This window comes from Branchiostoma floridae, chromosome 15, assembly GCF_000003815.2.
Source record: "Branchiostoma floridae strain S238N-H82 chromosome 15, Bfl_VNyyK, whole genome shotgun sequence".
NCBI classification, from domain to species: Eukaryota; Metazoa; Chordata; class Leptocardii; order Amphioxiformes; family Branchiostomatidae; genus Branchiostoma; species Branchiostoma floridae.
The window spans coordinates 5,360,229-5,360,449 of record NC_049993.1 but is presented as its reverse complement, the minus strand read 5'-3'; the positions used below and the strand labels follow the sequence as shown (position 1 = coordinate 5,360,449).

The following is a 221-nucleotide window of genomic DNA, read 5'->3' as shown; positions in this document are numbered from 1 at the left end:
AACCGACCAGGGAACAGCACGCGATCGTCGGATCGCGAGCTGTTCCCTGGCCGGTTATATTCCTCTCTATTTGTTCCATTTGTTCGATTTTCCAGCGATCCGGAGTCTGGTAGAGACTATAATAGACCGGCGGGCACGCACTTTCGTAGGCTTCTGGTCCGTTCGGCGCCGACAAAATGCCTATAAAACGATATCCAATACCCCTTCCAGCACAATAAATC

At 51.1% G+C, this 221-nt stretch overlaps 1 protein-coding gene across 1 annotated transcript in view; it reads right to left on the bottom strand.

Annotated features, from left to right (window-relative positions):
- LOC118431775 (thioredoxin domain-containing protein 12-like) overlaps positions 1–221 on the bottom strand; it is a 99,311-nt gene that overhangs the window by 66,152 nt on the left and 32,938 nt on the right. The gene's annotated exons all lie outside the window — the stretch shown is intronic.